Source organism: Coregonus clupeaformis, chromosome 17 (genome assembly GCF_020615455.1).
Source record: "Coregonus clupeaformis isolate EN_2021a chromosome 17, ASM2061545v1, whole genome shotgun sequence".
NCBI lineage: Eukaryota > Metazoa > Chordata > Actinopteri > Salmoniformes > Salmonidae > Coregonus > Coregonus clupeaformis.
This window is the reverse complement of record NC_059208.1, coordinates 13857693-13878957: the sequence shown is the minus strand read 5'-3', so window position 1 is coordinate 13878957 and position 21265 is coordinate 13857693. Positions and strand designations below refer to the sequence as shown.

The following is a 21265-nucleotide window of genomic DNA, read 5'->3' as shown; positions in this document are numbered from 1 at the left end:
CTCACAGCACCACATCTCAACACTGTGGCCAGCTGGGCTATCTAGCTCACAGCACCACATCTCAACACTGTGGCCAGCTGGGCTATCTAGCTCACAGCACCACATCTCAACACTGTGGCCAGCTAGGCTATCTAGCTCACAGCACCACATCTCAACACTGTGGCCAGCTAGGCTATCTAGCTCACAGCACCACATCTCAACACTGTGGCCAGCTAGGCTATCTAGCTCACAGCACCACATCTCAACACTGTGGCCAGCTAGGCTATCTAGCTCACTGCACCACATCTCAACACTGTGGCCAGCTAGGCTATCTAGCTCACAGCACCACATCTCATCACTGTGGCCAGCTAGGCTATCTAGCTCACAGTATCACAATGCCAGTACTGTGCGCGCTCAGGTCACTCCTAGCACCACATGCCCATATGTGGTTAGCATGAGTCATAGAATCAACCCAGAAATATAACTCCTTCTGCAACAAGACCTTGTAGAATGTAGATGTTTGTCTCCTGGTGGCGGTCGCTAAGTCTCAGTACTTTGCCTAGGTAACAGCTAGCACCGTGCTGTATGAAGTTGGCATGAGTCATAGAATTAACCCAGAAATGTAACTCCTTCTGCAACAAGAACCTTGATATTTTGAGTTAGATGTATATTTATATCTCTATGTTGCACATGTCATGTTGTCACAATATAGATTTCTTTATCAATGTTACATGAATGTGTGCTTTTATATCAGGTAATCATAATTCATATAGTAGCTTTTGGTTGTGATATAGCTATCCAAAAGGAAAACATAATTTCATGTTTAAATGTACGTCATATTTTTCCAGGTGATAATCCTATGGAACTGTGACAAGCCCCTCGGCCAAACACCGCTGGCCTGCCACCTCTGTACCTGTCCTGGTCATAGAGGGGGAGAGAGCAAGGTGAGTCCTCTGTACCTGTCCTGGTCATAGAGGGGGAGAGCAAGGTGAGTCCTCTGTACCTGTCCTGGTCATAGAGGGGGAGAGCCAGGTGAGTCCTCTGTACCTGTCCTGGTCATAGAGGGGGAGAGCAAGGTGAGTCCTCTGTACCTGTCCTGGTCATAGAGGGGGAGAGCCAGGTGAGTCCTCTGTACCTGTCCTGGTCATAGAGGGGGAGAGCAAGGTGAGTCCTCTGTACCTGTCCTGGTCATAGAGGGGGAGAGCAAGGTGAGTCCTCTATACCTGTCCTGGTCATAGAGGGGGAGAGCCAGGTGAGTCCTCTGTACCTGTCCTGGTCATAGGGGGGAGAGCAAGGTGAGTCCTCTGTCCACCTGTCCTGGTCATAGAGGGGGAGAGCAAGGTGAGTCCTCTGTACCTGTCCTGGTCATAGAGGGGGAGAGCAAGGTGAGTCCTCTGTACCTGTCCTGGTCATAGAGGGGGAGAGCAAGGTGAGTCCTCTATACCTGTCCTGGTCATAGAGGGGAGAGCAAGGTGAGTCCTCTGTACCTGTCCTGGTCATAGAGGGGGAGAGAGCAAGGTGAGTCCTCTGTACCTGTCCTGGTCATGAGAGGGAGGAGAGCAAGGGTGAGTCCTCTATACCTGTCCTGGTCATAGAGGGGAGAGCCAGGTGAGTCCTCTGTACCTGTCCTGGTCATAGAGGGGGAGAGCCAGGTGAGTCCTCTGTACCTGTCCTGTTCATAGAGGAGGAGAGCCAGGTGAGTCCTCTGTACCTGTCCTGGTCATAGAGGGGGAGAGCCAGGTGAGTCCTCTGTACCTGTCCTGGTCATAGAGGGGGGAGAGCCAGGTGAGTCCTCTGTACCTGTCCTGGTCATAGAGGGGGGAGAACAGGTGAGTCCTCTGTACCTGTCCTGGTCATAGAGGGGGAGAGCCAGGTGAGTCCTCTGTACCTGTCCTGGTCATAGAGGGGGAGAGAGCCAGGTGAGTCCTCTGTACCTGTCCTGGTCATAGAGGGGAGAGCCAGGTGAGTCCTCTGTACCTGTCCTGGTCATAGAGGGGAGAGCCAGGTGAGTCCTCTGTACCTGTCCTGGTCATAGAGGGGGAGAGCCAGGTGAGTCCTCTGTACCTGTCCTGGTCATAGAGGGGGAGAACAAGGTGAGTCCTCTGTACCTGTCCTGGTCATAGAGGGGGAGAGCCAGGTGAGTCCTCTGTACCTGTCCTGGTCATAGAGGGGGAGAGCCAGGTGAGTTTTCTTCTCCTATAGCTTCACATACATCAATATGCTTATGAATACAGAGAAAAGTCTAAATATAGCCCTAGTAAGCACATTCTAATGATATCTAGTCATTTGTATTGATTGTTCTAATGATATCTAGTCATTTGTATTGATTGTTCTAAGATATCTAGTCATTTTAATTGATTGTTCTAAGATCTCTAGTCATTTGTATTGATTGTTCTAAGATCTCTAGTCATTTGTATTGATTGTTCTAAGATATCTAGTCATTTTAATTGATTGTTCTAAGATCTCTAGTCATTTGTATTGATTGTTTAAGATATCTAGTCATTTGTATTGCTTGTTCTAAGATATCTAGTCATTTGTATTGATTGTTCTAATGATATCTAGTCATTTGTATTGATTGTTCTAATGATATCTAGTCATTTGTATTGATTGTTCTAAGATCTCTAGTCATTTGTATTGATTGTTCTAATGATATCTAGTCATTTGTATTGATTGTTCTAAGATCTCTAGTCATTTGTATTGATTGTTCTAAGATATCTAGTCATTTTAATTGATTGTTCTAATGATATCTAGTCATTTGTATTGATTGTTCTAATGATATCTAGTCATTTGTATTGATTGTTCTAAGATATCTAGTCATTTGTATTGATTGTTCTAATGATATCTAGTCATTTGTATTGATTGTTCTAATGATATCTAGTCATTTGTATTGATTGTTCTAAGATATCTAGTCATTTGTATTGATTGTTCTAATGATATCTAGTCATTTGTATTGATTGTTCTAATGATATATAGTCATTTGTATTGATTGTTCTAAGATATCTAGTCATTTGTATTGATTGTTCTAAGATATCTAGTCATTTGTATTGATTGTTCTAATGATATCTAGTCATTTTAATTGATTGTTCTAAGATCTCTAGTCATTTGTATTGATTGTTCTAAGATCTCTAGTCATTTTAATTGATTGTTCTAAGATCTCTAGTCATTTGTATTGATTGTTCTAAGATATCTAGTCATTTATATTGATTGTTCTAAGATATCTAGTCATTTGTATTGATTGTTCTAAGATATCTAGTCATTTGTATTGATTGTTCTAAGATATCTAGTCATTTGTATTGATTGTTCTAATGATATCTAGTCATTTGTATTGATTGTTCTAAGATATCTAGTCATTTGTATTGATTGTTCTAATGATATCTAGTCATTTGTATTGATTGTTCTAATGATATCTAGTCATTTTAATTGATTGTTCTAAGATATCTAGTCATTTGTATTGATTGTTCTAATGATATCTAGTCATTTTAATTGATTGTTCTAAGATCTCTAGTCATTTGTATTGATTGTTCTAAGATATCTAGTCATTTTAATTGATTGTTCTAAGATCTCTAGTCATTTGTATTGATTGTTCTAAGATATCTAGTCATTTTAATTGATTGTTCTAAGATCTCTAGTCATTTGTATTGATTGTTCTAATACATTTACATTTTACATTTTAGTCATTTAGCAGACGCTCTTATCCAGAGCGACTTACAGGAGCAATTAGGGTTAAGTGCCTTGCTTAAGGGCACATCGACAGATTTTTCACCTAGTCGGCTCGGGGATTAGAACCAGCGACCTTTCGGTTACTGGCACAACGCTCTAATGATATCTAGTAATTTGTATTGATTGTTCTAAGATATCTAGTCATTTGTATTGATTGTTCTAAGATATCTAGTCATTTGTATTGATTGTTCTAAGATATCTAGTCATTTGTATTGATTGTTCTAAGATATCTAGTCATTTGTATTGATTGTTCTAATGATATCTAGTCATTTGTATTGATTGTTCTAAGATATCTAGTGATTTGTATTGATTGTTGCAGTGAAGAGCCCTACTGTTTGTTGCTGGTCTCTTCAGGTGATGAGCAGTCGTTTCCTGGCCCTATTGACTACCATACCAACAGACGCGTTCCTAAGTCTGGACGAGGATACCGTTCTCATCTACTACTGAGGTGAGTTACTGCCAGTAGTGTATTACGTATGTAAACTAAAGGGGTACCACAAGGTTCTGTTTTAGGCCCAGTTCTGTTCACCATTTCTACTAAATGACATGGGCAAAGCTATGAAAAATGGTCAACTTCATCTGTATGCTGATACACCTGTCACAACAGGTGAGCTGAAGCTGAACGGAAGGATTGCGTGTTATACTGGAGCTGCCTTCTGAGCTTTAGGTGCTCAATGGTGCCACTCTCTCCCTTTTGCAGGTGGACTTTGCTTTCACAGTGTGGCGAGTTTCCCAGAGAGGATTGTGGGATACCCGGCCAGGAGTCATTTCTGGGACAGCAACAAGGAGAGGTGGGTTCACGCCTCCAAGTGGACCAACGACTACTCTATGGTCCTGACAGGAGCTGCTATATACCACAGGTGAGAAGGCAGGCACGACGCTACAGACCAAGCCTTCTCCTGGAGACCTACTAGATGTCCGGGCTTTTGCTCCAGCCCTTAGCCAGTGATTAATAGAATCAGTTGTGTTAGATTAGGGCTGAAACAAAACCGGGCAGGAGGGGGTAGTTAGCTCTCCAGGAGTAGGTGCTACCGTTGAGCCAGCAACTTTGACTGTTTCATATCAAAACAGCTATAGGGGAACTGACTGAAGTCTAACTCCAACTAATGTTACCTGTCTCTCAGATATTACCACTACCTGAACATACCACTACCTGCCGCCAGTCTGTCTAATCCTAACTCCAACTGGATATTACCTGTCTTTACCTGTAGATATTACCACTACCTGTAGATATTACCACTACCTGTAGATATTACCACTACCTGGAGATATTACCACTACCTGTAGATATTACCACTACCTGTAGATATTACCACTACCTGGAGATATTACCACTACCTGTAGATATTACCACTACCTGTCTTTCTGAGATATTACCACTACCTGTAGATATTACCACTACCTGGAGATATTACCACTACCTGTAGATATTACCACTACCTGTAGATATTACCACTACCTGGAGATATTACCACTACCTGTAGAAATTACCACTACCTGTAGATATTACCACTACCTGTAGATATTACCACTACCTGTAGATATTACCACTACCTGGAGATATTACCACTACCTGTAGATATTACCACTACCTGTAGATATTACCACTACCCTGTAGATATTACCACTACCTGGAGATATTACCACTACCTGGAGATATTACCACTACCTGTAGATATTACCACTACCTGTAGATATTACCACTACCTGTAGATATTACCACTACCTGTAGATATTACCACTACCTGTAGATATTACCACTACCTGTAGATATTACCACTACCTGTAGATATTACCACTACCTGGAGATATTACCACTACCTGTAGATATTACCACTACCTGTAGATATTACCACTACCTGGAGATATTACCACTACCTGTAGATATTACCACTACCTGTAGATATTACCACTACCTGTAGATATTACCACTACCTGTAGATATTACCACAACCTGTAGATATTACCACTACCTGTAGATATTACCACTACCTGGAGATATTACCACTACCTGTAGATATTACCACTACCTGTAGATATTACCACTACCTGTAGATATTACCACTACCTGGAGATATTACCACTACCTGGAGATATTACCACTACCTGTAGATATTACCACTACCTGTAGATATTACCACTACCTGTAGATATTACCACTACCTGGAGATATTACCACTACCTGTAGATATTACCACTACCTGTAGATATTACCACTACCTGTAGATATTACCACTACCTGGAGATATTACCACTACCTGGAGATATTACCACTACCTGTAGATATTACCACTACCTGTAGATATTACCACTACCTGTAGATATTACCACTACCTGTAGATATTACCACTACCTGTAGATATTACCACTACCTGTAGATATTACCACTACCTGGAGATATTACCACTACCTGGAGATATTACCACTACCTGTAGATATTACCACTACCTGGAGATATTACCACTACCTGTAGATATTACCACTACCTGGAGATATTACCACTACCTGTAGATATTACCACTACCTGGATTTATACCTGGAGATATTACCACTACCTGTACACCAGCTACCTGCCGGCCAGTCTGAAGGGGCTGATGTACCAGCTGTCTAACTGTGAACCCTGACCTTAACCCTACCGGTCTAACCCTAACCCTACCTGTACCTGTCTTTACCTGTAGATATTACCACTACCTGTACACCAGCTACCTGCCAGCCAGTCTGAAGGGGCTGATGTACCAGCTGTCTAACTGTGAACCCTGACCTTAACCCTACCGGTCTAACCCTAACCCTACCTGTACCTGTCTTTACCTGTAGATATTACCACTACCTGTACACCAGCTACCTGCCAGCCAGTCTGAAGGGGCTGATGTACCAGCTGTCTAACTGTGAACCCTGACCTTAACCCTACCGGTCAAACCCTAACCCTACCTGTACCTGTCTTTACCTGTAGATATTACCACTACCTGTACACCAGCTACCTGCCGGCCAGTCTGAGGGGCCTGGTGGACCAGCTGTCTAACTGTGAAGACATCCTGATGAACTTCCTGGTGTCAGCCATTACCAAGCTGCCTCCCATCAAGGTCACCCAGAAGAAACAGTACAAGGAGACCATGATGGTGCAGGTGAGGGCTTTCTGGTCTTTCTTTTAGGCCTGCTTAGGAACAACTGGATATATTACTATACAACATAGTAGTTTACACACACGTCCAACAAACATTTCAGATGCAGGGTACAATCAAATGTAACGTGAAAGGAATCACAATTACCTGCACATTGAGGTTGAGCCTTCTCAGGAACAACCTCTGGCTTTGAGTCGTCGTCCTGGCTGGTGTACCATATCTGTAGGGGAAAGGTTGATAAAGGTTATTCTTGATTTATTTCCCATTTCACAGTTAATGCACAGGAAGTGCCATGGCTCTTTCATGTTATCCTTATTTCCTTAATGTTCCTGATGACTTCAACAGACGCCACAGCTCCAACCTCCATTGTTATAGAAGTTTCTTATTGTTGCGGAAATATATTGGGTTTATTTTCCTTCACAATGAAATTTGTGAAAAATAAACAAACCAATAACTACAGTAAAACCATCAACTTTAACTGGTAACATTATGAATGCATCATTACTAATGTCTCGGTCTCTCTCTCCCTGCAGACCTCCAGAGCGTCTCGTTGGGCCGACCCAGACCACTTTGCCCAGCGGCAGAGCTGCATGAATACGTTTGCCAGCTGGTTTGGCAGCATGCCCCTGGTGCACTCTAATATGCGACTGGACCCGGTGCTGTTTAAAGACCAGGTGTCCATACTGAGAAAGAAATACAAGGACATAGAAAGACTATAACAACCTGATCCCCTCTGTCTCCATGGTGGAGTGGAGAGAGACATAGAAAGACTATAACAACCCGATCCCCTCTGTCTCCATGGTGGAGTGGAGAGAGACAGAGAGAACAACCTGATCCCCTCTGTCTCCATGGTGGAGTGGAGAGAGACAGAGAGAGACTAGGACAGCCTGATCCCCTCTGTCTCCATGGTGGAGTGGAGAGAGACAGAGAGAACAGCCTGATCCCCTCTGTCTCCATGGTGGAGTGGAGAGAGACAGAGAGAGACTAGAACAGCCTGATCCCCTCTGTCTCCATGGTGGAGTGTAGAGAGACAGAGAGAGACTAGAACAGCCTGATCCCCTCTGTCTCCATGGTGGAGTGGAGAGAGACAGAGAGACTAGAACAGCCTGATCCCCTCTGTCTCCATGGTGGAGTGGAGAGAGACAGAGAGAGACTAGAACAGCCTGATCCCCTCTGTCTCCATGGTGGAGTGGAGAGAGACAGAGAGAGACTAGAACAGCCTGATCCCCTCTGTCTCCATGGTGGAGTGGAGAGAGACAGAGAGAGACTAGAACAGCCTGATCCCCTCTGTCTCCATGGTGGAGTGTAGAGAGACAGAGAGAGACTAGAACAGCCTGATCCCCTCTGTCTCCATGGTGGAGTGGAGAGAGACAGAGAGACTAGAACAGCCTGATCCCCTCTGTCTCCATGGTGGAGTGGAGAGAGACAGAGAGAGAACAGCCTGATCCCCTCTGTCTCCATGGTGGAGTGGAGAGAGACAGAGAGAGACTAGAACAGCCTGATCCCCTCTGTCTCCATGGTGGAGTGGAGAGAGACAGAGAGACAGAGAGAGACTAGAACAGCCTGATCCTCTCTGTCTCCATGGTGGAGTGGAGAGAGACAGAGAGAGACTAGAACAGCCTGATCCCCTCTGTCTCCATGGTGGAGTGGAGAGAGACAGAGAGAGACTAGAACAGCCTGATCCTCTCTGTCTCCATGGTGGAGTGGAGAGAGACAGAGAGAGACTAGAACAGCCTGATCCCCTCTGTCTCCATGGTGGAGTGGAGAGAGACAGAGAGAGACTATAACAGCCTGATCCCCTCTGTCTCCATGGTGGAGTGGAGAGAGACAGAGAGAGACTAGAACAGCCTGATCCCCTCTGTCTCCATGGTGGAGTGGAGAGAGACAGAGAGAGACTAGAACAGCCTGATCCCCTCTGTCTCCATGGTGGAGTGGAGAGAGACAGAGAGAGACTATAACAACCCGATCTCCTCTGTCTCCATGGTGGAGTGGAGAGAGACAGAGAGACAGAGAGACTAGAACAGCCTGATCCCCTGCTGCCTCCTGGAAGGACAGGAGTGTAGAGACATGGGAGACACACAGGGACCCTCCCAGAGAGAAGGGAGGAACAGGGGAAGAGAAGAGAGGAGAAGAGGGGAGGACCGGGCGCTGTGGAGCCAGGACGCCACGATTGCGTCTTCCACTCTAACCCTCCGTCCTTGTCCGCTGTTGCTGGTGCTAACAGTGGTAACCGTGACAACCCAGGCTGTATTTGGTAGGAGCTGTACACAGACAGAAAACGAGTTTATGCACAACTGACAACGTGGACGTCTGGGGAACTTTTGTTCTAGAACTTTCTACATGTTCTAATGACTATGGACAGAGGAGGTCCATGGCTGACGACGTCTCCTCAGGGTCAATACGGCGCCATTCTAGTCAAGGGAATACATGCTGCAGTCCTATCTACGGTCTACTTGGTAGACTGTCTCTACAGACTGTGTTCAGTCTACTAGTGGGAAACCTCTCCCACCCATCTCCAACCTGCTGAACACTACAATGAAACCGAGGGAGGAGTGCTTCTTTAGTTATAGACGCTAACCCCTATTCTGTTCGGTTCTAAACACTATGCACAGGTTCAAGAGAGAATTGCTGCCAGAATCTGAAAGTGCTATTTAGCTCTGTTTCAGTTAGCTTGTATAGTGGCCAGCAGCACTAGTCTCTCTACTGTGTTCAGCCTTGGCTGGGGTCTGTGTTTTCCTGCCTTGGCTGGGGTCTGTGTTTTCCTGGCTGGGGTCTGTGTTTTCCTGCCTTGGCTGGGGTCTGTGTTTTCCTGGCTGGGGTCTGTGTTTACCTGCCTTGGCTGGGGTCTGTGTTTTCCTGCCTTGGCTGGGGTCTGTGTTTCCTCTGGGTCTGTGTTTTGCTTGGCTGGTCTGTGTTTACCTGCCTCTGCTGTTTTTAGCCTTGGCTGGGGTCTGTGTTTTCCTGCCTTGGCTGGGGTCTGTGTTTTCCTGCCTTGGCTGGGGTCTGTGTTTTCCTGCTGTAAGAAGCTAGGGATACAGAACTCAACCACAGAACTGAGATTTCACCGTGCCTCCAGTTATGACTAATGTAGTTGTGGTTGTTGTGATCTGGGAGTCTGAGTGTGAATGGAAACTCACCTTGATCACGCTGCTTCTCTTTGATGATTTTGAGCTTTTTAACTTGATTTGCCATTTTCTTTTAGGGGGCTATATTTTTCGATGTTGTAAAGAAGTTCTGACTGAAGTACAATGAACCTTGCCCTTTGACCTCATCATCCTTATCCCTTATAGCATATTGAAAGGTTGACAGTTGACATAGCATATTGATCCATCTGCATTGAAAGGTTGACAGTTGACATAGCATATTGATCCATCTGCATTGAAAGGTTGACAGTTGACATAGCATATTGATCCATCTGCATTGAAAGGTTGACAGTTGACATAGCATATTTATCCATCTGCATTGAAAGGTTGACAGTTGACATAGCATATTGATCCATCTGCATTGAAAGGTTGACAGTTGACATAGCATATTTATCCATCTGCTTTGAAAGGTTGACAGTTGACATAGCATATTTATCCATCTGCACTGAAAGGTTGACAGTTGACATAGCATATTTATCCATCTGCTTTGAAAGGTTGACAGTTGACTTTCCCCTATTTAATGCAGTGTTATATTAGAGATGAGTTGAGACATCATGGTGCCACATAGTGAAACATCAAGGAATATAAAGGATTATATTTAAGGGGTGAGTATACCAACTGGGAACAAGTTCTTCTATGCCATTTATTCCCTGTTCCACGTTCTTCCCCTCACAAGACCAGGTGAACCGCTATATTAATAATATAGCCATCTAGCACATACTTTTATCCGAGGATATACATTTTACTTGTGGGTGGTCCCAGGAATCGAACACACTATCAAGACTAACACCCATATCACCTGTTTTTACCAATAAAGGCACTCTACATTGTCCATCTTCAGCTCATTAACATTAACATGATCAGATTGATTGATTGAGTTGACACATTCATAACCTTTAGAGTTAAAGGGGTATTTTGGGATTTTGGCAATGAAGCCCTCTATCTACTTCCCCGGAGTCAGATGAACTCGTGGACACCATGTTTATGTCTCTGTGTCCAGTATGAAGGAAGTTAAGAGGTAGTTCCGCGAGCCAATGCTAACTAGCGTTAGCGCAATGACTGGAAGTCTATGGGTATCTGCTAGCATGCTAGCAGGGACATGACTAGTCTTTATTTGAGCAGGTACTTGAATGTCTGATCTGAGGGAGAGCTGTACAGTATATCTACACTACCATTCAAAAGTTTTGGGGTCACTTAGAAATGTCCTTGTTTTCGAAAGAAAACCCATTTTTGGGTCCATTAAAATAACATCAAATTGATCAGAAATACAGTGTAGACATTGTTAATGTTGTAAATGGCTATGGTAGCTGGAAACGGCTGATTTTTAATGGAACATCTACATAGGCGTACAGAGGCCCATTATCAGCAACCATCAGTCCTGTGTTCCAATGGCACGTTGTGTTTGCTAATCCAAGTTTATCATTTTAAAAGGCTAATTGATCATTAGAAAAAATCACAACTGAGCAAGAGGACAAATACATTAGAGTGTCTAGTTTGAGAAACCGACGCCTCACAGGTCCTCAACTGGCAGCTTCATTCAAAAGATTAAAGATGGGCAAAAGAACACAGACACTGGACAGAGGAAGATTGGAAAAAAGTGTTATGGACAGACAAATCGAAGTTTGAGGTGTTCGGATCACAAAGAAGAACATTTGTGAGACGTAGACCAAATGAAAAGATGCTGGAGGAGTGCTTGATGCCATCTGTCAAGCATGGTGGAGGCAATGTGATGGTCTGGGGTGCTTTGGTGGTGGTAAAGTGGGAGATAAAAGGAGTCTTTAAGAAGGAAGGCTATCACTCCATTTTGCAACGCCATGCCATATCCTGTGGACGGCGCTTGATTGGAGCCAATTCCCTCCTACAACAGGACAATGACCCAAAGCACAGCTCTTAACTATGCAATAACTATTTAGGGAAGAAGCATTCAGCTGGTATTCTGTCTATAATGGAGTGGCCAGCACAGTCACCGGATCTCAACCCTATTGAGCTGTTGTGGGAGCAGCTTGACCGTATGGTACGTAAGAAGTGCCCATCAAGCCAATCCAACTTGTGGGAGGTGCTTCAGGAAGCATGGGGTGAAATCTCTTCAGATTACCTCAATAAATTGACAACTAGAATGCTAAAGGTCTGCAAGGCTGTAATTGCTGCAAATTGAGGATTATTTGATGAAAGCAAAGTTTGATGGACACAATTATTATTTATATTAAAAATCATTATTTCTAACCTTGTCAATGACTACATTTCCTATGCATTTTGCTATATTTCCTATTCAAACTCATTTCATGTATGTTTTCATGGAAAACAAGGACATTTCTAAGTGACCCCAAGCTTTTGAACGGTAGCGTACAGTTGAAGTCGGAAGTTTACATACACTTTAGCCAAATACATTTAAACTCAGTTTTTCACAATTCCTGACATTTAATCCTAGTAAAAATTCCCTGTCTTGGGTCAGTTAGGATCACCACTTTATTTTAAGAATGTGAAATGTCAGAATAATAGTAGAGAGAATGATTTATTTAAGCTTTTATTTCTTTCATCACATTCCCAGTGGGTCAGAAGTTTACATACACTCAATTAGTATTTGGTAGCATTGCCTTTAAATTGTTTAACTTGGGTCAAACGTTTCGGGTAGCCTTCCACAAGCTTGCCACAATAATTTGGGTGAATTTTGGCCCATTCCTCCTGACAGAGCTGGTGTAACTGAGTCAGGTTTGTAAGCCTCCTTGCTCGCACACGCTTTTTCAGTTCTGCCCACAAATCTTCTATAGGATTGAGGTCAGGGCTTTGTGATGCTTCACGGTTGGGATGGTGTTCTTCGGCTTGCAAGCCTTCCCCTTTTTCCTCCAAACATAACGATGGTCATTATGGCCAAACAGTTCTATTTTTGTTTCATTAGACCAGAGGACATTTCTCCAAAAGGTACGATATTTGTCCCCATGTGCAGTTGCAAACCGTAGTCTGGCTTCTTTATGGCGATTTTGGAGTAGTGGCTTCTTCCTTGCTGAGCGCCCTTTCAGGTTATGTCGATATAGGACTCGTTTTACTGTGGATATAGATACTTTTGTACCTGTTTCCTCCAGCATCTTCACAAGGTCCTTTGCTGTTCTGGGATTTATTTGACTTTTCGCACCAAAGTACGTTCATCTCTAGGAGACAGAACGCGTCTCCTTCCTGAGCGGTATCACGGCTGCGTGGTCCCATGGTGTTTATACTTGCGTACTATTGTTTGTACAGATGAACGTGGTACCTTCAGGCGTTTGGGAATTGCTCCCAAGGATGAACCAGACTTGTGGAGGTCTACAATTCTATTTCTGAGGTCTTGGCTGAATTCTTTTGATTTTCCCATGATGTCAAGCAAAGAGGCACTGAGTTTGAAGGTAGGCCTTGAAATACATCCACAGGTACACCTCCAATTGACTCATATTATGTCAATTAGCCTATCAGAAGCTTCTAGAGCCATGACATCATTTTCTGGAATTTTCCAAGCTGTTGAAAGGCACACTTAACTTAGTGTATGTAAACTTCTGACCCACTGGAATTGTGATACAGTGAATTATAAGTGAAATAATCTGTCTGTAAACAATTGTTGGAAAAATTACTTGAGTCATGCACAAAGTAGATGTCCTAACCGACTTGCCAAAACTATAGTGTTAACAAGAAATGTGTAGAGTGGTTGAAAAACGAGTTTCAATGACTCCAACCTAAGTGGACGTAAACTTCCGACTTCAACTGTTTATAGATTAATTATTAACATTACATTTCTCTTATTGTGCCAACAGTCCAAAGCTTTAATCTTCCATGATTTCACATCCCTAGCTTAAATAATGTTCCCCTGTTTTGACTGTAGGTGAGAGCTGTGTGACTGTAGGTGAGAGCTGTGTGACTGTAGGTGAGAGCTGTGTGACTGTAGGTGAAAGCTGTGTGACTGTAGGTGAGAGCTGTGTGACTGTAGGTGAGAGCTGTGTGACTGTAGGTGAGAGCTGTGTGACTGTAGGTGAGATCTGTGTGACTGTAGGTGAGAGCTGTGTGACTGTAGGTGAGAGCTGTGTGACTGTAGGTGAGAGCTGTGTGACTGTAGGTGAGGCTGTGTGACTGTAGGTGAGAGCTGTGTGACTGTAGGTGAGAGCTGTGTGACTGTAGGTGAGATCTGTGTGACTGTAGGTGAGAGCTGTGTGACTGTAGGTGAGAGCTGTGTGACTGTAGGTGAGAGCTGTGTGACTGTAGGTGAGAGCTGTGTGACTGTAGGTGAGAGCTGTGTGACTGTAGGTGAGAGCTGTGTGACTGTAGGTGAGAGATGTGTGACTGTAGGTGAGAGCTGTGTGACTGTAGGTGAAATGAATGTGCCTTTTAAAGAAAGCCACTTCAGAATGATTGTATTGTTGCCTTTAACAGAGGAGCAAGTTTCCATTTTAGTTTAGTTGATCTCTGTGTCCAATAACACAGACACGTGCAGTAGCTGCTGTTTAGGTGACCTTATTGTCTAACACTGGACTACGTCTGATCTGTAACAGACATTCCTGCCTTTGTTTAGTAGGAACATTATGGGGCCTCTGTTGGTTCAGTCATAGCCTGGTCCCAGATCTGTTTTGTACCGTCTTGCCAACTCCTGCTATGGTCATTGTAGCGCAGCACAAACTGATCTGGGACCAGGCTAATTCAGACAGACCTCACCTATGTTGGTATTTATCAGACCGATTTTTAATGTTCGCTACTCTCTGCCTGTTCTCTTCCTCTACCCTCGTAATTACAGACATCATTTTATAGAGATGAAGATTCAAATAGAAAAATCACAATTTTGTAAACCAATTTTATAAAAAATAAAAAATAATGGATACATTTGTTGTTATGTTTCCTTCATGTGTTGTATTGATGTGTTCATGTGAATTTAATCTGTAGGCCTAGAATCTACCCTACTAGCCATTGGAGGCCAAAGTTCCACCACCCCCACTGCTCTTAACACACTTAGACAGGCTAATACCACTACACAGATAAATAGCAGTAGTTATAATTCATTAAATAATCCATCTGGACATTTACTGCGGCAGGAAAGTTCCTCATTTCCCCTCACATCCTCTTGTAAATCAGGCTCTCTGACATTGGCAGAGCATCATTCCCAAGCATACTTTGCATGTTAGGTGGAACGGTGGGCGTCACTGGGCGAGCCAGACTAAATTATACCGCTGCTTGTCTCCTGTGTGTGTGTGTGTGTGTGTGTGTGTGTGTGTGTGTGTGTGTGTGTGTGTGTGTGTGTGTGTGCTGAGCCCCGCGCCAAACAGCAGCTGTGTACGTCAGTCTGGGAGCGAGGCAGCGATCGGTTTAGACATAAATAACAGCATCCATCTATCTATCCACGCTGATCCCATAGTGGTACCACTGCCAGCGAACCACCCACCTCTGGACTGGACTCAATGCCCTGATATTGGTTGGCTTCCAGATACACAAATCACCCAATCTGCCCGGGCTTATTACAGGGTCGTCATCATATCATGCTGATGGGGTTCGTGAGATGTGACCCCTCTCCAGATGTTGTACAGATCTGATGTTCTGGGATGAATTAGTCTATCTGGAAAACATCAACCTCCCATTCTGTTAAGGTAGATCTCTGTAGTACTGCAGGATGACAGTTAAATGGCTGTGGGCCAGCTAATTTAATTAATTTAATTTTAATGTTTTAATTTTAGTCATTTAGCAGACGCTCTTATCCAGAGTGAGTGCATACATTATTTTTTTTATTTTTCATACTGGCCCCCCTGTGGGAATCGAACCCAAAACCCAACCAAGGTTTTAGACGGACGCAATCTACTGTATAAACTGCGGTGATCAAGTTATCTGCACCAAACTCCCTCTCGACAGATGGTCTAGTGTGTCATGCTCTGCTCCATGTATGCTACAACAGCCAGAGAAGAATGCAGAAAAGAGCTACATTTCTCCCACTGCAAATTGACACCCTGAGCTTGGCAAGATGTGTTTAAAAATGCAGCTGCACTTTCCTTTTTCCTTAATCGCCAGATCTTTAGTGAGCACTCACACATCCTGTTATACAACTGCAGAGGAGCTGATATGATTATGATTACACACCGTGAGTATGTATGTAGTCATAAGATTCCTATTACGGAATGGTTACGGCGAAGGTTTATTTAAGAAGATGATTTATCCCCGGTAGCCATGTTGCAGTCAGCAGTCTGGACCCTCTTGTACAGACCAGATGATCTCCTCATTTATGAACATCACAAACTGAGCTTCTCCTGACAAGTCTGAGGCCAAGTCTCATCCTGACTCTCTCAATCTGTATTATCATACTATTACTGTATCAATAACCAGGTGTGTGGGCGGCTGGGATCCACAGAAGCACTGTAATCTGTTCATCTAGAATGTTTCAACTTGGGAGAGTTTGTCTGAACTCATTTGGGGAATATTGTAATTTTGGCCCTCTATCTCACCTGAATAAATTACATTTTCAGTCATCCTATATCCCAATTATTCACATAAAAAAACGTAGCTCATCATTTATAATTTCACAGTGGGTTCTGACTTGTAGCTTTCCTCTCAAGTTACAGAGAGGACTTGCTTTACAGCGAGGACTTGCTTTACAGAGAGGACTTGCTTTACAGAGAGGACTTGCTTTACAGATAGGACTTGCTTTACAGAGAGGACTATAATGAAATAGATAAACAAATCCATGCATGCACAAATTAAATTAAATATTTAACTGAATTTCCCCCGGACCCCATGGAGCAGAAAATAAACCATGAACACACTGTGTTTGGCTGAGCAGCAATTGCAACAGATGCCGACTAGTCATTTGCTTCCTGATGATTCAGTCTTCACCCAACATGTTTTCTCCTTCTCATTCCAATAGTTATTTGTTGCAGTAGGGTGGTTTGAATGAAAGGATTGGATTAATCTGTCTCGGGTAGGCGTGTTATGCCCCGGGTGAAAGTTGATGTAATTCGTTTTGGAACCGGGCTGCCACCCTGGATTCAGCCAGGTGCCCCGTTCAAAGCCCACGGCGAAATCGGCTCAAAACAAAAGTGATGTAATTCATCCTTAAGAGTATTGATCCGTGCGTAATTTATATAATTTAATAAAACAACATAATGTAAAAAATCCCAGTTAAAATCCGTCAGTTTAAGATATAGATGTCTGGGGGGGTTTTCATGGGCTGCGTCTCAATCCACCACATCCTCCTATGTCGGCCATGTCTTCCATATCTGTGGTGGATGGCGGTTGACCTACAGCTACAGCAGGGTTTGTCAGACCACCATCACTGTCAGACCACCATCACTGTCAGACCACCATCACTGTCAGACCACCATCACTGTCAGACCACCATCACTGTCAGACCACCATCACTGTCAGACCACCATCACTGTCAGACCACCAAAAATGTTTTGCCCTACTTTTTTTTCACTGTCTTTCAGTGGCGTATTCGTGGGATGCCAAGGGAAGCCAGGCTTCCCCAAATATTTGACCAATAAAAAAAATCTAAATTATAATATTTGACCAATACATTTTTTTTTGTCTCTTTGTGTTTTTCATTTTCCGTCAACTCGCTAGTGGCTGAATCTGACCAGAGAAATCATCCGAGCGAGGGAAACAGCGCCCCCTCTGTCTCAGTATGTGTAGCCCATGTATCTGATTCTGTCTGGAACAAAAGAGTATGACATGTTGCCGCTGTAGCATTTGATTGATTGATGCCAAGCAAGCATTTGGCCTCCCTTGATAAAAAATATATAAAATAATTAGCCAATCAGCATTGAGCTGATATCAACTGTGGGTTGTCCTGACGCAGGAAAAACGCCCCCCAAGGGAGGCCTGGCTTACATTTTACATTTAAGTCATTTAGCAGACGCTCTTATCCAGAGCGACTTACAGTTAGTGAATACATATTTTTTTTATACTGGCCCCCCGTGGGAATCGAACCCACAACCCTGGCATTGCAAACGCCATGCTCTATCAACTGAGCTACATCCCTGCCGGCCATTCCCTCCCCTACCCTGGACAACGCTGGGCCAATTGTGCGCCGCCCATGAGTCTCCCGGTCACGGCCGGCTGCGACAGAGCCTGGATTCGAACCAGGATCTCTAGTGGCACAGTTAGCACTGCGATGCAGTACCTTAGACCACTGCGCCACTCAGGAGCTAACACCAATCAAATCACATCCTAAGCAAAACATCATCATTGTCAGAAAAACGTTTCTGTTTCTGGTCTGCTTGTGTTGATGTGCTGCAGATCAGTCAATCCGGAAAACTTTTAAAGTTTCTTCAAATGCTGTTGCAAAAACCATCAAGCGCTATGATGACACTGGCTCTCATGAGGACCACCACAGGAAAGGAAGACCCAGAGTTACCTGTGCTGCAGAGGATAAATTCATTCAAATTAACTGTACCTCAGATTGCAGCCCAAATAAATGCTTCACAGAGTTCAAGTAACATACACATCTCAACATAAACTGTTCAGAGGAGACTGCGTGAATCAGGCCTTCATGGTCGAATTGCTGCAAAGAAACCACTACTAAAGGACACCAATAAGAAGAAGAGACTTGCTTGGGCCAAGAAACACGAGCAATGGATATTAGACCGGTGGAAATCTGTCCTTTGGTCTGATGAGTCCAAATGTGAGAATTCTGGTTCCAATTGCCGTGTCTTTGTGAGAGCAGAGTAGGTGAACGGATGATCTCCACATGTGTGGTTCCCACCATGAAGCATGGAGGAGGAGGTGTGATGGTGTGGGGGTGCTTTGCTGGTGACACTGTCTGTGATTTATTTAGAATTCAAGGCACACTTAACCAGCATGGCTACCACAGCATTCTGCAGAGATACGCCATCCCATCTGGCTTGGGCTTAGTGGGACTAGAATTTGTTTTTCAACAGGACAATGACCCAAAACACACCTCCAGGCAGTGTAAGGGCTATTTGACCAAGAAGGAGAGTGATGGAGTGCTGCATCAGATGACCTGGCCTCCACAATCACTCAACCTCAATCCAATTGAGATGGTTTGGGATGAGTTCGACCGCAGAGTGAAGGAAAAGCAGCCAACAAGTGCTCAGCATATGTGGTAACTCCTTCAAGACTGTTGGAAAAGCATTCCAGGTGAAGCTGGTTGAGAGAATGCCAAGAGTGTGCAAAGCTGTCATCAAGGCAGCTACTTTGGAGAATCTCAAATATAAAATATATTTTGATTTGTTTAACACTTTTTGATTTGATTTGTTTAACACTTTTTTTCCATATGTGTTATTTCATAGTTTTGATGTCTTCACTGTAGAAAATGGTAAAAAATAAAGAAAAACCCTTGAATGAGTAGGTGTGTCCAAACTTTTGACTGGTACTGTATGTGTAGTTGAATTTATTCCTCCACTGTGTGACTGTTGTCATGGCCTTATTGTATATCACGGCGGCGTATGAACAAATGAGTTATAGAGCAAACAACGCAAAGGTTGAAATAAGGCTTTTTTCCTGGCTTGGCTTCCCCAGTGATTTTAGCTACACACCGCTACTGCTGTCTGTTTTGCATTTATGAATGTGTTATTCAATGCGTTTCTATGGGCTATATTATTAAAGGCCAAATTCAATATTTTATCAAATAATTGTTGATTTGTTTTTTTATATACAGTGGGGGAAAAAAGTATTTAGTCAGCAACCAATTGTGCAAGTTATCCCACTTAAAAAGATGAGAGAGGCCTGTAATTTTCATCATAGGTACACGTCAACTATGACAGACAAAATGAGAAAAAAAATCCAGAAAATCGCATTGTAGGATTTTTTATTAATTTATTTGCAAATTATGGTGGAAAATAAGTATTTGGTCAATAACAAAAGTTTCTCAATACTTTGTTATATACCATTTGTTGGCAATGACACAGGTCAAACGTTTTCTGTAAGTCTTCACAACGTTTTCACACACTGTTGCTGGTATTTTGGCCCATTCCTCCATGCAGATCTCCTCTAAAGCAGTGATGTTTTGGGGCTGTCGCTGGGCAACACGGACTTTCAACTCCCTCCAAAGATTTTCTATGGGGTTGAGATCTGGAGACTGGCTAGGCCACTCCAGGACCTTGAAATGCTTCTTACGAAGCCACTCCTCGTTGCCCGGGCGGTGTGTTTGGGATCATTGTCATGCTGAAAGACCCAGCCACGTTTCATCTTCAATGCCCTTGCTGATGGAAGGAGATTTTCACTCAAAATCTCACGATACATGGCCCCATTCATTCTTTCCTTTACACGGATCAGTCGTCCTGGTCCCTTTGCAGAAAAACAGCCCCAAAGCATGATGTTTCCACCCCCATGCTTCACAGTAGGTATGGTGTTCTTTGGATGCAACTCAGCATTCTTTGTCCTCCAAACACGACGAGTTGAGTTTTTACCAAAAAGTTATATTTTGGTTTCATCTGACCATATTGACATTCTCCCAATCCTCTTCTGGATCATCCAAATGCACTCTAGCAAACTTCAGACGGGCCTGGACATGTACTGGCTTAAGCAGGGGGACACGTCTGGCACTGCAGGATTTGAGTCCCTGGCGGCGTAGTGTGTTACTGATGGTAGGCTTTGTTACTTTGGTCCCAGCTCTCAGCAGGTCATTCACTAGATCCCACTGTGTGGTTCTGGGATTTTTGCTCACCGTTCTTGTGATCATTTTGACCCCACGGGGTGAGATCTTGCGTGGAGCCCCAGATCGAGGGAGATTATCAGTGGTCTTGTATGTCTTCCATTTCCTAATAATTGCTCCCACAGTTGATTTCTTCAAACCAAGCTGCTTACCTATTGCAGATTCAGTCTTCCCAGCCTGGTGCAGGTCTACAATTTTGTTTCTGGTGTCCTTTGACAGCTCTTTGGTCTTGGCCATAGTGGAGTTTGGAGTGTGACTGTTTGAGGTTGTGGACAGGTGTCTTTTATACTGATAACAAGTTCAAACAGGTGCCATTAATACAGGTAACGAGTGGAGGACAGAGGAGCCTCTTAAAGAAGTTGTTACAGGTCTGTGAGAGCCAGAAATCTTGCTTGTTTGTAGGTGACCAAATACTTATTTTCCACCATAATTTGCAAATAAATTCATGAAAAATCCTACAATGTGATTTTCTGGATTTTTTTTTTTTCATTTTGTCTGTCATAGTTGACGTGTACCTATGATGAAAATTACAGGCCTCTCTCATCTTTTTAAGTGGGAGAACTTGCACAATTGGGGGCTGACTAAATACTTTTTTTCCCCACTGTACTACACTGACACTCCAACAAACACACACACACACACTACATACGCTCACACACACACATCGACACTCTCACAAGCTGCTGCTAGTCTGT

The 21265-nt window shown here is 43.5% G+C and overlaps 1 long non-coding RNA gene and 1 pseudogene across 1 annotated transcript; both read left to right on the top strand.

Moving 5' to 3' along the window:
• LOC123481045 overlaps positions 1 to 7537 on the top strand; it is a 101002-nt pseudogene extending 93465 nt beyond the window's left edge.
• A 2216-nt stretch (positions 7538 to 9753) lies between these two features.
• Positions 9754 to 10791, top strand: LOC123492922. The gene is made up of 2 exons (XR_006661926.1): positions 9754 to 10413; positions 10456 to 10791. It is a non-coding gene; the product is annotated as an uncharacterized LOC123492922 (long non-coding RNA).
• The last annotated feature ends 10474 nt before the right edge of the window (positions 10792 to 21265 follow it).